Consider the following 14,589-nt stretch of genomic DNA (forward strand, 5'->3'; position numbering starts at 1 on the left):
CAAAGGGTCGGGAAGGGGAGGGGGCTTCGGGAGGAGGGAGGGGGCGTGGGGAAGGGGCTGGGGGCACAGAGGGGCTGGGAGGGGGCTCTGGGTGTGGCGAGGGGAGGATTTGGGCATCAGGAGAATGGGACTGGGGGCTTGCAGAGCTGGAATGGGGCAAGGGAGGGATGTGAGGGGCGTTTAGGGAATGGGTTTTGCTGGGAGAAGTTCGGAGCGGGATGAGGAGGGGGATTTGGGGCAATGGGGGGGATTTGGGGCAATGGGGGAGCAGGATTTTTGCTGGGTTTGGCAAACGAATTTCAGGGATGGACTTTCCTAAAGGAGGGGCCTTTGGGGAGTGGCTCTGAGGGAATGAATGGGTTTTGGGAGAACTCGCAGAGATCAGATTTAGTGGGAGTGGGATTTCCCACGTGGGTTTTAGTGGGAGCGAGCTCCGGGCTGTGCACTCCCAGGGGAGTGGATTTTTTTTTGGGAAAACACATTTTAGAGGGGGTTTCTGTGCTGAGGAGTGCAGGGCCAGCCCCGGGAACTGCGGGAAGAGCCAGAGCAGCCCTTTGGGGCTCCTTGGGCTCGGGTGGTGGAGCCCCCATTCCCAAAGTTCCCCCAGCTCTGTTTTCATGGAAGATGCGGCTCCGAGCTTTTTGGAGCCTTCCCGTGTGCGCGGGGCGGTGCCAGGGGAGCGGTGCCAGCCGGGTGTGACACCGGGGACCCCTGCATCCCACTGCCCATCCCTGCCGAGCCGCCCGAGCACCCCAGGGATCCAAACTCCTCCCAAGCGCCTGGGAACTGTTGGGAATTTTTAGGAATTCTTGTCCTCCTCGGCTCAGCCCAGCCTGGGGCTGCTCCGGGCCAGTTTCCCTCGGGTGGTTTTGGAGGTTTGGGAACAGCTGGAGGTGGCAGCAGCTCCGGACAGGCAGAGCCGTGGGCTGGGTGTGCCCGGCGCTGCAGCTCCCTGGCATTCCCAGGGATGGGCAGCACGGCCAGGCCGAGCCCCGAGCTCCGGCCCAGCCATGACTTGGAGATTTCCTGGAGCAGAGCGTGGATGCGGAGCTGGGAGCGGCGGCCGAGCTTAACCCTGTGATGTCCTTCCCGAGTGGGGCTGGGATCATCCCAAACAGCGCCTGGGATCCGTGTGTGGGGATGGGATCATCCCAAACTGCCCCTGGGATCCGTGTGTGGGGCTTGGATCATCCCAAACAGCCCCTGGGATCCGTGTGTGGGGATGGGATCATCTCAAACAGCCCCTGGGATCCGTGTGTGGGGATGGGATCATCCCAAACAGCTCCAGGGATCCGTGTGTGGGGATGGGATCATCCCAAACAGCTCCAGAGATCAGTTTGGGATCCGTGTGGGATCAGTGGGGCTGGGACAATCCCTGCCCATGAGGGTGTGGTGGCCCTGGGGCGCCTGGGGATTTCCTGGGATGCTCCTCATGGGAATGACCCGGTGGAGAGGCCAAGGCCTGGAGAAAGGATGTTTTCCAAACCCCTTCCAGCTGATTTGTCCTGCTGTGGTGGCTGGGGGTGGCACTCGTGACTCAGTGCTGGGGGAGTTTTGGACTCGATGACCTGGGGGGGCTTTCCCAAGGAAGCCATTCCATGATTCCACCATGATCCGGATGGTGGATGTCACCTGTGCCCCGTCCTGTGCCCTGCACCTTTAGGGGTCACCTTTAGGGGTCACCTTTAGGGGTGACAGTCCGGGACACGGGCCCCTCACTGCCGGGAGCCTCCCAGCAGCGGGGCCGTGCTGGCCCTGCCTCTCTCCCTCATCCTTTGGGAACATTCTGTTTTCCTGCTGGAAGGAGAAGATGGGATTGACTCTAAGGAGCCAAGGGAGGGCTGGCAGCTCCTGCGGCCAGGGGAAAAGCTGGAAGAGCTCTTGGAGCTCCACGCCATTCCCGTTTGGAGCGTGGCTCTCCCTTCTCAGCAGGCACGTGGCTCAAGCTCTGTCCTTGAGCTCTTCACCTCCAGCTCTTGGCAACTCCGTGGGAAAATGCTTCCCATCCTGAAGTTATGGCAGGAACAATCCCATCCCTAAATTATGGTAGGAACAGTCCCATCCCTCAATTTGGACAGGAAAAGTCCCATCCCTAAATTACGAGAGGAATAATTGGAGGCAGGAAGTTCCTGTTCCCTACCTATCCCACACATCCCGGTCCCATTCCCTCCTCCCTGTCACATATATCCCAGTCCCATTCCCTGCTCCCTGTCCCACACATTCCTGTCCCATTCCCCCACCCTATTCCCCCACCCCTATCCCCCACATTCCTGTCCCATTTCCTCCTCCCTGTCCCACACATTCCTGTCCTATTGCACCATCCCTATCCCACACATCCCAGTCCCATTCCCCCATCCCTGTCCCACACATCCCAGTCCCATCCCCCCATCCCTGTCCCACACATTGCAGTCCCCTTCCCCCATCCCTGTCCCACACATCCTGGTCCCATTCCCCCATCCCTGTCCCACACATCCTGGTCCCATTCCCCCATCCCTGTCCCACACATCCCAGTCCCATTCCCCCATCCCTGTCCCACACATCCCAGTCCCATTCCCCCACCCCTGTCCCACACATCCCAGTCCCATTCCCCCACCCCTTCCCACACATCCCGGCCCTGTTTCCTGGCTCCCGGTGTCCCACTCAGCCCCGTATCCCGGAATGCGGAGCGGGGTCGGGATTGCCGGGAGAGCAGTGACACCTAGTGACATTCGGGATACCGGGACACCGGGACACCGGGACACGGGATGGGACCCGGGAACGGCCGGGCAGAGCCGCGGGCTCCGGGCAGCCCCTTCCCCACCGCTCCCCTTTTCCGAGGGCACAAATCCCATTCCTGAAATCCCAGCAGCATCGGCCTGGCTCGCTGTCACTGCAGAGCTCCGCTGCCTTCCTTGAGCTTCAGATTCCCGGGAATTCCATGGCTGGAATCACAGACCATGGAAGGGTTTGGGATTGGATCCCATCCCATTCCACCCTTCCCATGGACAGGGATACCTGCCACCATCCCAGACTGGCAGGGACCTCCTGCAGCCACCACATCTCCCCGTGGGAATAATCCCAGGAATCCCAGTGCCTGATAAAAACCTGGGAATCTCCACAGGGAAATTTTACAACCCTGGCAACCTTGATTTTTCCTTATATTTTTTCCCCTACATTTTCACTTTGGTTGTGGTTGGAATTTGTTCTGTTTTGAGCAGGGCAATGCACACAAAATTTGGGAAATTTGAATTAGGGAAAGGATTGTGCCAGGATCCCTTTCATCCTGGGATCCAGCTGGGAATCCACACTGCCAGCAGGGCCAACATCCCACTCCAGGATCCTCCTTTTGGGATGTAAAAATTCCCTGCTTGCTTCTGCTCCAGTTATACAAGTGGGATAAGCAGGAATGAAAGGGTGGAAAACAATCCCATGGATGGTTGGGATGTGGAGCTGCTGAGTGACCCCAGAGGCCGTGGAGATGTTCCAAGGCTGGGAGAGCTGGGAATGTTCCCCTGGAGAAGGGAAGGCTCCAGGCAGAGCTCAGAGCCCCTGGCAGGGCCTGGAGGGGCTCCAGGAGAGCTGCAGAGGGACTGGGGACAAGGATGGAGGGACAGGAGCCAGGGAATGGCTCCCACTGCCAGAGGGCAGGGATGGGTGGGAGATTGGGAATTGGGAATTCCTGGCTGGGCTGGAATTCCCAGAGCAGCTCCGTGCCCTTTGCAGCTCCAGGAAGGATCCTTGGGAGTGCAATCCTGGTCTGAAGTCACCGTTATCAGTTTGCTACCAACAAATTCCCATTAGTATCAGCCTTCCAATCAATATGGATTTTTTTAAACTTCCCATAAGTTTGGGATCGTGGGATAATGTCGGAAACTCCGGTCACATTCCAGAGCAGCAGTGACAGAGTTTTATATAAAGAACAGCTACAATTCCAATTAAACAACAATTAAATGAATCTGCCGCTGCCATCCCAACCTTTTCCCAGGGAATGGGACAGTTTTCCCAGGGAATGTGACAATTTTCCCAGGGAATGTTGCTCACCCACATTTGCCATGGATAAGGAACAGGGGAGTGGCTTTATTGGAATATTTGAAGAGGATGGAGTGGTCTCTTTCTTTGGGATTTGGGAATGAAATCCCAAATCCAGGTGCAGGCATCAGCCCTTCCCACCCCCTGGATATCAGATCCAGGTGTCCTGGGTTGGGAAGAGCCTTGGGAAAAGGGGAAAACGAGGCTGGGGGGGTTTGAGCCTGGCTTAGATAAAACAGAGTTCTGACTTAGGCCTGGCTTTGCTACCAGGCCCAGGAAATCCTGGGGCTGAATTCCTCCTCCTGGAAGTGCAACGGGAAAGGAAAGGTGGGATCCATGGATTTAAAATGAATTTAATGGTGGAATGGGGTGGGAGAGGCTCCTGGGGCTCCCAGGGCCTGATCCAGGCTCTTCTCCAGGAGGGAACTGGGATGAGCCCAAGGAGCTGCTGCTGCTTCCCAAATCCAGCAAAACCTCCTGGTTTTTTGGGAACAGTTGGATTGTCAGCTCTCTGAGCAGGGAATTCCACAAATCCTCTGGAGCACTGGTCCAGCTGGGGATTTCCTTTATTCCCAGAGCTTCTTCCTTTTTTTGGAAACTTGGAAGAATGGGATAGTGATGACTCCAGAGGAAAATCAGGGAATGCAGGAACCTCCTTGAGTGCAAACCTGGCTCTTTTCCAACAGTTTTCCACTCATTTGGAGCATTTAAATGAAAGTTAAAATGTGCAAAGCACTTTTCCCTGTATTTTTCATTTTCCCTATTTTTTTTTAATTTTAATTTTTCTTTTTTCTGTATTTCATTTTAAATTTTTTTTCAGCTCTCCAGCTCTTCTCTTTGGGAGAGAGGAGGAAAATATTCCAAGGATATATGAGGGGAAAGGGACTTTTCCCTGTATTTTTTATTTTCCCTATTTTTTTTTTTATTTTAATTTTTCTTTTTTCTGTATTTCTTTTTAATTTTTTTTTTCAGCTCTCCAGCTCTTCTCTTTGGGAGAGAGGAGGAAAATATTCCAAGGATATATGAGGGGAAAGGGGAGGAACTTTTCCAGGGCTTGGACATCTCCTCCCCTCTCCTGATTTTCTCCAGGTTTCCTTTGTTGTGGATTGGCCACGGATTCACTGAGATCTGACAAATGAATGAATCCTAAATCCTGGGATTATGTTGGAGACTGGCACGTGGGAATCTGGAATTAGAGAAAAAGTTCCGGGGCTGCCCGGCTTAAAATTTAGCATTTTTAATTAGCATTTTCAATTAGCATTTCCCAGCTAATTTCAGAGTTTATTGTTCTCTCCTTGCTGCTTCCAAAGGCTCCATGGAATTTTGTTGCACACAATTAAAAGGGATTTTTCTGGGGAATATTCAACTTTTTTGCCGCTTCCTGGAAGTTTTTAATTCCAGTGAAACTTGGATTTTTTGGTTTCTGTACAAAATCCATTCCCCCTCTCCACTCATCCAAGGCTTTTTTAGGAGGGAATTTCTTTTCCCAACTAAAACTTTTCTTTTTCCTTGCTGGAAATTTTTCAGGATGTGTTGGGAAGAGAAAGAGGCCCCTAAATAATTTATTAAATATTTTAGTTAGTGAAAAAAAAATCCTTTATTGCTTATTTTATAAGGGGAAAAAGGCTTTTATTGCTTGTTTTATAAGGGAAAATGCTTTTATTGCTTATTTTACAAAGGGAAAAATCCTTTTATGAGTTACTTTATGAAGAAAAAAAAGGGATTTATTCTTTATTTTATTAAGGAAAAAATGCTTTTATTCCCTATTTTATAAAGGGAAAAGTGCATTTATTGCATGACTTTATAAAGGAAAAAAATCCTTTTATCACTTATTTTATAAGGAAAAAATCGTTTTATGACTTGTTTTATAAGGAGAAAAATCCTTTTATTAGTTATTTTTTAAGGAAAAATGTTTTTATTTCTTATTTTATACACAAAAATGCTTTTATTGCTTATTTTATAAGGAAGAAAAGGTTTTTACTACTTAATCTATAAGAGGAAAATGTTTTTATTGCTTATTTTTTTATGAAGGAAATATTTTAATTAATTATTTTTTTAAGGAGAAAATTGTTTTTATTGCTTCTGGTTTTGGACGAGGAAGAAAATCCAAAGTGCCGGGAGGTTTCTTGTGTCAAAGCGTTTCCATTTGTGCGTTTGGTGTTGATTAAAAAGAAATCAATGTCATAATAATTTTATAATATAACAATAATAACAATGATAATAATAATTGTTGTTGTTGTTATGTTATTATTTAATTCCCAACAACCAAACATGGGGAGTCCGGAGTTTCTGGCACTGCTGGACAGACAGGAGAGGGAGAGGAGGGCAGGGATCCCTGGAAAACCTCGCTGGAGCCGGGCCGGGAGAGCTGGGAATGTTCCCCTGGAGAAGGGAAGGCTCCAGGCAGAGCTCAGAGCCCCTGGCAGGGCCTGAAGGGGCTCCAGGAGAGCTGGAGAGGGACTGGGGACAAGGCATGGAGGGACAGGACCCAGGGAATGGCTCCCACTGCCAGAGGGCAGGGATGGGTGGGAGATTGGGAATTCCTGGCTGGGCTGGAATTCCCAGAGCAGCTGGGGCTGCCCCTGGATCCCTGGAGTGTCCCAGGCCAGGCTGGACAGGGCTTGGAGCCATGGAAGTGTCCCTACCACGGCAGGGTGGGATGGGATGGGCTCTAAGGTCCCTTCCAACCCAAGCCATTCCGGGATTCTGGGATTTCTCCATGAATCCCTAACAGAAACGCTCCAGTCTGGGCAGTCTTTGCCCTGCTCCTCCTGCACAGAGGGACGAGCAGCTTTTACTGTTTGGTTTTCTTTCCAAACAGTATTTCCAGAAAGTCAGGAAATTCCACGCAAATGCCGGCAGCAGAGCTGGAGCCCTGGCACTGAGGGGTGTGAATCCGGAATGGCTCTGGAGGGCCGGGAATGGCCTTGGGATGGGAAACCTGCTCTGGAGCGGGTCTGGAATCAACAGCTGTGCTCCAGTGCCTGTGCCTGCTTCCCCTGCTCCCCTTGGCATTCCCTGGGTCCCCTCGGCCCCTCCAGCTTACCCTGCTCCCTCAGCACCCCATCCCACATCCCCAATCCCGCATTTCCCCATCCCGGCCTTCCCCTGCTCCCTCAGCACCCCATCCCACATCCCCAATCCCGTCACCATCCCGGCCTTGCCCTGCTTCCTCAGCACCCCATCCCACATACCCAATCCCCTCACCATCCTGGCCTTGCCCTGCTCCCACATTCCCCCATCCCGGCCTTCCCCTGCTCCCTCAGCACCCCATCCCACATCCTCCCGTCCCCTGCTCTCACCTCTCCCTCCCGCATCCCTCTGCTCTCCTCCTCACCGCTTCCCACATTCTCCCACTCCCCTCTCCATCCCCGCCTTCCTCCGATCCCCTCAGCCCCCCGATCCCCTCTCCATCCCCGCCTTCCTCCGATCCCCCCCGCCCCCCGATCTCCTCCCCCTCCCCCCCCTCCCCACCGCCGCCTCTCCTCCCGCGCCGCCTCCGCCCCTTCCCTCCCCGCGCGGTTCGTGAGGCCGGAGCCGCCCCCGGCACCTGCCCGGCCCTTCCTCCCCTTCCCTCCCTCCCTCTCCACCCTCTCCCATCGCTCCCCGCTGCCCCCGGGCCCAGCCGCAGCATCGCGGGAGCCGCGGCCATTGCGGCCGAGGCGGGGCCGCTGCCGCTCTGCCCCGGCCATGAGGAGGAGGAGGAGGGCGGCGGCTCCGCGCTGAGCCCCCCGCGGGCCGAGCTGAGCCCCTGGACGCTGCTGAGCCCCCCCAGGACTGCCGGGGCTGAGCCCCCGGGCTGACGGGGCTGAGCCCCGGGTGGTGCTGAGCCCTCCAGGACCGTGCTGAACCCCCGGGCTGACGGGGCTGAGCCCCCCCGGACCGTGCTGAACCCCCGGGCTGACGGGGCTGAGCCCCCCCGGACCCTGCTGAACCCCCGGAATGGAGCTGCTGAACGTCCCCGGACACTGCTGAACGCCCGGACTGACGGGGCTGAATCCCCGGGTGGTGCTGAGCCCCCCACGGACGCTGCTGAACCCCGCGGCTGGAGGTGCTGGATCCCCCGGGACACTGCTGAGACCCCCCCGCACTGACGGGACGGAGCTCCCTCAGGACCCCCAGGACCCTGCTGAGCTCCCCCAGGATCCTGCTGACCCCCGGACTGACGGGGCTGAGCCCACCCCGGACACTGCTGAGCCCCCCGGGCCGCTTCTGAGCTCGGGGCTCCGCCGCAGGTGAGGCCGGCGGGGTCCGTGCCGGGCTCCCCTCGCTCCTTCAGCCCCGGCTCCGTTATCCCGAGGGGTCCCCCGGCTCCGTTATCCCGAGGGGTCCCCCGGCTCCGTTATCCCGAGGGTCCCCCGGCTCCGTTATCCCGAGGGGTCCCCCGGCTCCGTTATCCCGAGGGGTCCCCTGGCTCCGTTATCCCGAGGGGTCCCCCTGGCTCCGTTATCCCGAGGGGTCCCCCGGCTCCGTTATCCCGAGGGGTCCCCCTGGCTCCCGGCTCCGTTATCCCGAGGGTCCCCCGGCTCCGTTATCCCGAGGGTCCCCTGGCTCCGTTATCCCGAGGGTTCTCCCGGCTCCGTTATCCCGAGGGGTCCCCTGGCTCCTCTGCCCCCGCTGTCGCTGATCCCGCCTGTCCCGGGAGCTGTGGTTAATCCGGGCTCAGCCGGGCCGGGCCGGCGGTGTGTGAGCAGCCCTGCCCCGGCCCCGGCCCCGGGCTCCGCTCCGCAGCTCCCCGAGGAAGCGCCGCGGGGCAGGATCCAAATATCCCTGGAAAACCGCGCGGAGGCTGCTTCTGGTATGGAGCGGCGTGTTGTCCATCGCACCCGTGCGTTCTCCTGGAATAGCGCTTAGGGATGTCAGCATTCCCTGGAATAACGCTTTGGGTTCTGGATTTCACCCCTAGGGTTCCCTGCAATTCTGCTTTGGGCTGCCAGGATTCCCTGGAATAGCACTTAGGGCTGTGGATTTCAGCTGTGAATTTCCCTGGAATAGCACTTTGGGCTGTCAGGATTCCCTGGAATAGCACTTAGGGCTGTGGATTTCAGCTGTAAGTTTCCCTGGAATGATGTTTTGGACTGTCAGGTTTCCCTGGAATAGCGCTTTGGGCTGTCAGGATTCCCTGGAATAGCACTTAGGGCTGTGGATTTCAGCTGTAAGTTTCCCTGGAATGATGTTTTGGACTGTCAGGTTTCCCTGGAATAGTATTTTGGGTTCTGGATTTCAACCGTAGCTTTTCCTGGAAAAGCGCTTTGACCTGCCAGGATTCCCTGGAATAGCACTTAAGGTTGTGGATTTCAGCTGTAAATTTCCCTGGAATAGCGTTTTGGACTGTCAGGTTTCCCTGGAATAATGTTTTGGGCTCTGGATTTCAACCATAGGTTTCCCTGGAAAGTGCTTTGAGCTGCCAGGATTCCCTGGAATCGCATTTGGGGCTGTCAGGATTCCCTGGAATGATGTTTTGGGCTGCCAGGATTGCCTGGAATCGCGGCTGGGGCTCTTGCAGCTGCAGCTCTCCCTGGAAGCGCCTCAGCCTGGCTGCTTCCCGGTTTTCCCGGTGGTTTCTCCCAGTGCTCGCACAGAGCGAGATGCACAGGGATGATTCCACTTAAACCCCACTTAAATTCCATTTAAATTCCACTTAAATTCCTCCCGCGTGGCGATAAGGATAGGAACAGCCCACACTGCTGGGAATGGGATTTGGCTCGGCTGTTAAAAGCTGGGATTTTCCCAGAAAATCCTGAAGTTGGGATGGCAGCTGCTTTCCCAGGAATCGGGGGAAAGCCCCTTCCGAGCTGACAGATAATCAAGTTTATTTTCCATTTTTTCATTAGAAATTGGATCAGTCTGAATGGATAAAGAGAAAATAACTGGTAAAAGCTAGGTTGTTTGGGTTTTTTTCAGGAAATAAGGGCTGGAATTTACTTGGATGCTGGGAATAGGGGGAGGAAAGATTAATGGGAGATTAAGGCACGCTGGGAATGATGGAGGCAAAGATTATTTTAACTCTTGGTGGCTGCTGGGCTTTGAAGGGGAGATGAGGCCTTAAAACTTGAGTTTTAAAGGTATTTTTAGGTATTTTTAGGAATTTAAGGTTATATTTAGGTGGTTTGTTTTTTTTTTTTGTATTTTTAAAATTTTCCTCTTGTGCTGTATGTTTGATGTTTTGTATTATCAATGAAGCAACACTTTAGGAAAATACCACTATAAAATCTGTCTTTCTGTAAAAATCTGTTTTTCTTGTGTAAAAACCTCATTTTCTTGAGTAAAACCCTCCTTTTTGGGTAAAATTCTGTTTTTCTTATGTAAAAACCTTTTTGTTTTTGACTAAAACCCTCCTTTAATTGTGTAAAAAACTGCTTTTCTTGTGAAAAAAAAGTGGTTTTCTTGTCTAAAAATCTGCTTTACTTGTGCAAAAAAAAAGTGAAATTATTGTTTAAAAATCTGTTTGGTTTTTTTTTTTTTGGGTCAAAATCTGCTTTTCTTATGTAAAAAGCTGCTTTTCTGAAGGAAAAATCTGCTTTTTTTTTTTTTTTTTTTCTCCTGTTCAAGCCGGGAGGGGAGGGGCACGATCCCACACGGTTCTGGGGTTTTCTGGCTGTTCCCACCTTCTTCCCACCTGCTCCAGAAACAGCTCCTGGTTTTTGGGAGTGAGAGGTGCCAGAACTCTCCCTGCCATCTGCACCCCCAGAATCCCATTCCGTAGGAAAATTTGGGCTGCTGAGAATGTGGGAATGTGTGGAATGGGATGGAGTTACTGCCTCCTCGTGTTTAATGGGATTTTGGGGATGCGGAGTGTGGGGATGCAGGGATCAAACCCCACTGGTGGCTGACAGGAAAATCGTGGCTCATGGAGGAAAAGGGGAATTGCCTGGAAAGAAGGAATTGGGAATCTCTCCTTTATTTATTTTTTTTATGTTAGAAAATTCCAGAGGGTTTTGTCTGTCAGGTGAATGCAAGGAAAACTTTGCCTGGGAATGTGGGAGAATTGAGCTCCACGTGGCTGTGCCTTTATGGACACAGGAAAATAAGTTTGGGGTTTTTTTTTGTTTTAGTTTGAAATCCCACAGTGTGAGAGCTGACCAATCCCAACAAATCTGCTTCCCTAAAGAGCAGGAGATGAGGCAGGAATAAAGCAGGGAGGGGCAGAGGAGATTCCAGTCCTTTTGTGAGGATGAGTTTGCAGTGGGAGCCGGCCAAAACAATTTCATGGTTCTCACGGGGGCTTTTGGTGCTCAGAGTTTTGGGTTCTCTCCTGATCCATTGGATGGGAAGAAGGGAGGGAATTCTGCTTGGGCACAGCTCCGTGGGGCCATGCTGTGCTCCGTGGCTCCCTCAGATCCCAGAGGGCTGGAATGTCAGGGCTGGAAGGGACCCCCAGGATCACTGATCCACCCCCACAGTCCCAGCCTTGCCCTGACATTCCTGCAGCTCCCAGGCTGCCATTCCCTGATTTCCCTGCTCCTTGGGCCGTTTGGGCTTTCTGCAGCATTTCCTTGTGTTGGAGGAGCTGGAAAACTCCTCCAGGGTGGATGTGCCGAGCTGTCAGTGCCACTCAGTGCTCTGCATTTCCCTGGAATGTGGGAGATCTCCCAGCTCCGCAGTGGGAACAAACAGAGGCAGCTGATCAGCCTTGAGGAGGCTCCTGCAAGGGGAGAAATCCTGGGAAAGGTGGAGGTTTGGGAGTGGGAGATGCCAGGACTGCCTGGGAATGAGGAATCTGGGGAGTTGGTGAGCAAAGTGCTGCAATTTGCTTTTCTAGGTGGGCTGTGTTTGAGGGAAAAATCTGGAAGAAGCAGTGGGAGCAGGATTGTGAGCTTTTAACATGTAGGAAAAGGGGTTGTCCTCCAGTAGCTGGGAGTTAATTCCCAAAGTTTTGGTTGCTCCAGAGGATCTGTGGCTGCTCCATCCCTGGAAGTGTCCAGGGCTGGGTTGGATGGGGCTTGGAGCACCCTGGGATAGAGGAAGCTGTCCCTGCCCATGGACTAATATCCCTTCCCATCCAAACCATTCCATGGTTCTGTGCTATTCCATTAAGATTTAGGGGTTTTTAAATCTTTATTTTAATTACCTGCAGCTTTTCGGTGCTTTGCACCAGCACAGCCCCAGGACTGTAAAGGAGGGAATCAACCCAGGTCAGCTCTTCCCAAATTTCCCACCTTTTCCAGGCTGAGTGGCTCTGGAGCTGCTGGGAGGGTGGAACTGGGGGAGCCTGGAATTGTGTGGCTGTGCCTGAACAAAGCCCCCCAGAGCCAGAGCAGGTTTTCCTCCCGAGGTCTGGGATGAGAGGAATTAATGAGGCTTTTCCACTTCAATTCCTGAGTCATGGGAATGAATTCCCAAGGGAAGAATGGGGCTATTAATAAATTTCAGGAGAGGAGAGAGGCAGAAAAAATGGAATTCTTAAAACACAAAACACTGCGTGGCTCTGACTAAAGGTACCTGATTCTTTTTTTTTTTTTCCTTTCCCCTCCCCCCTGTTTTTATTCCTTGTTAAATGTGCAAGAGCTTTCCTGATTGATCTTGGAGTTTGACAGTTCTGGCATTAAAAGTTCTTCCTTATCCATGAATTAATGAGCTGCTCATGGAATTAAATGATGATTTTTGGAGGGTGTGTTTTATATTCAGATTTGCTTAGATCAGTGTAGCCCTAAAATCCAATTTTAAATTGGATGGGAGGAGTTTCAAACCTTCCTGGCCAAATTTTTTTTTTTTTTTTTGTGGTGAATCCCAGGACAGCTGTGAGAAATAATCCTTTAATTTATCAGAGGGGGAAGCTGGGAATTCTGCATCAGGATTCTGCCTTTCTTAGGTGGAAAAATGTATTTGTGAATGATTTAATTCCTGCTTGGGAATTTTTCCCAGCGAACTTCCTGAGCCCCATGTGGCTCTGCCTGACCAGGGGAATCCTGGAAACCTCAAATCCTTCTTGCTGTGGGGTTTTGGGGAGGTTTTCCCCCCAAATTTCTTATAAATTTCAAGAAAATTTCCAATTCTGCAGCCATGGGCTGAGTGCTCTTGAGCAGGAGCATCCCTGAGCAGCAGGGATTGAAACCTGGGTGCAGTGCTCCCAAACCTCTGGAATTCTGCTCTCTGGGATCCGGGGCAGCAGGGATTGAAACCTGGGTGCAGTGCTCCCAAACCTCTGGAATTCTGCTCTCTGGGATCCGGGGCAGCAGGGATTGAAACCTGGGTGCAGTGCTCCCAAACCTCTGGAATTCTGCTCTCTGGGATCCGGGGCAGCAGGGATTGAAACCTGCATGCAGTGCTCCTAAACCTCTGGAATTCTGCTCTCTGGGATCCGGGGCAGCAGGGATTGAAACCTGCATGCAGTGCTCCTAAACCTCTGGAATTCTGCTCTCTGGGAGCCAGGGCAGCAGGGATTGAAACCTGCATGCAGTGCTCCTAACCCTCTGGAATTCTGCTCTCTGGGAGCCAGGGCAGCAGGGATTGAAACCTGCATGCAGTGCTCCTAACCCTCTGGAATTCTGCTCTCTGGGAGCCAGGGCAGCAGGGATTGAAACCTGCATGCAGTGCTCCTAACCCTCTGGAATTCTGCTCTCTGGGAGCCAGGGCAGCAGGGATTGAAACCTGCATGCAGTGCTCCTAACCCTCTGGAATTCTGCTCTCTGGGATCCGGGGCAGCAGGGATTGAAACCTGGGTGAACTGCTCCTAACCCTCATGGCAAACAGGAGATTCCCTGGAAAGCTGGCAGTGGAAGGGCAGGAATTCAGCTCTGGAGTGAGAGCAGGAGGTGGTTCCATCCACTCCCCATCTCTGGGATGTGCCTGTGCTCTGAAGGCTCACAAGGAAAATAAAACTCGGCCAAGGCACTTTTCCACCCCTCCTTGGGTAATTTCCTCCTCCACACTTGCAGAGGGATGTCAGGGAGAGAGCAGCAGGAGTTCTGCTCTCCAGGGGAATTGGGGATAATCCCTGTGTGCCTGCAGGTGAGGTTTGAGTCTCTGTTTAACCAGAGCAGCAGCACAAACAGGGACAGATTCCCAGGGATGTTTTGGATTCCGTTTCCATGGCTGAGCTGCAGACAGAGCCCTGCTGAGCTCTCATCCCCTGGGAAAGCCAGGCTGGGTTTTGGGATGATTTCACTTCTCTTCCTCCATCCTTTTGCTGTGAGCAGGGGACAGGAGGTGTCCTTGTCATTCTCCTGTGGGAAGGGGTTCCTGGAGGAGCTGGGAGCCCCTTGGAGCAGGGAAACCAAATCCCTGGGAGTGATCCCAGAGCTCCTGCAGCCCGGGAAGCCAGGCTGGGCTCCCCAGCTGCCTGTGCTGGATCTGCTGCACAAACTGGGGGGCACTGGGGGCTTGGGCAGACCCCGGTACCCGGGGCAGCATCCCCTCTGTTGCCAGGCAACTGCTGGATGTGCAGCTGGCTGGGGCTGCTGCAGATGTGGCCACATCTGGCAGGGGAGCAGGGGAAATCCCTGTCCCATCCCAAGCCTGCTCCTGTCCCACACCTCGGGATAAGCTGAGCTTTACCAGGCCCAGCCCATGGAATCCCTCCTTAGGGTTTAGGGTGGCATTAAAAGCAGTTTTGCCTGGTAAAATGTTCAGCTCTGGCTG

At 53.2% G+C, this 14,589-nt stretch overlaps 1 protein-coding gene across 1 annotated transcript in view; it reads left to right on the forward strand.

The window, feature by feature from the left end:
• The first annotated feature begins 7,620 nt into the window (after positions 1 to 7,620).
• The window catches only part of GALNT13 (polypeptide N-acetylgalactosaminyltransferase 13), a 43,673-nt gene continuing 36,704 nt past the window's right edge, over positions 7,621 to 14,589 (forward strand). Inside the window, exon 1 of the mRNA XM_041467318.1 lies at positions 7,621 to 8,243. The gene's annotated coding sequence lies outside the window, so the exon portion shown is untranslated. The remainder of the gene's footprint in view (positions 8,244 to 14,589) is intronic.

This window comes from Pyrgilauda ruficollis, unplaced genomic scaffold (genome assembly GCF_017590135.1).
Source record: "Pyrgilauda ruficollis isolate IOZ18807 unplaced genomic scaffold, ASM1759013v1 scaffold205, whole genome shotgun sequence".
Lineage (NCBI taxonomy): Eukaryota > Metazoa > Chordata > Aves > Passeriformes > Passeridae > Pyrgilauda > Pyrgilauda ruficollis.